Genomic DNA, 567 nt, shown 5'->3' with positions numbered 1-567 from the left:
TTAAGAAATAGTAGCTATATATCTATCCTAACTATTTTGTATGTACAAATACAAAATTGTCCTTTATTTATATGTCCATTATTTGTTTAGTTTTGTCAGAGATGGGTATTCCACTGTCATCCAAATATTGTATGTGAATGAATTCAGCAAAATATTTCAACATAGTCCAGTAGTGCACAATAGTAGTGGGTTACCTACAGGACTGGCACTATCCCAATCTGCTGACTTGTGCCTTGCACAATTCAGCATATTTTCATTTTTTTAACAACCTCTGTATTTGAGAGCGTCCAATAGATTTGTTTCAATGTTCATATTTAACTACATTATGTTGTATGTTTAATTGACACAAAGCTTCTTTAAACATACGCACCTACAAATCTCTCATTTTAATTTTTCCTTTACATCATCAAGTACTATAGCAAGGAACTAAGACAAAATGTACAAGATCCAACACAAATAAATTTATGTCAGAATCATTGGATTTTCAACACAAGAAAATAGATAACAAAGGGTCCGGGGACATAGCTCAATAAAATAAAGGCTTGCCTGACAAGTGCAGAGTCGTCA

Source organism: Octodon degus, unplaced genomic scaffold (assembly GCF_000260255.1).
Source record: "Octodon degus isolate 3935 unplaced genomic scaffold, OctDeg1.0 scaffold00079, whole genome shotgun sequence".
Taxonomy (NCBI): Eukaryota; Metazoa; Chordata; class Mammalia; order Rodentia; family Octodontidae; genus Octodon; species Octodon degus.
Note: the sequence above shows the minus strand (reverse complement) of the source record.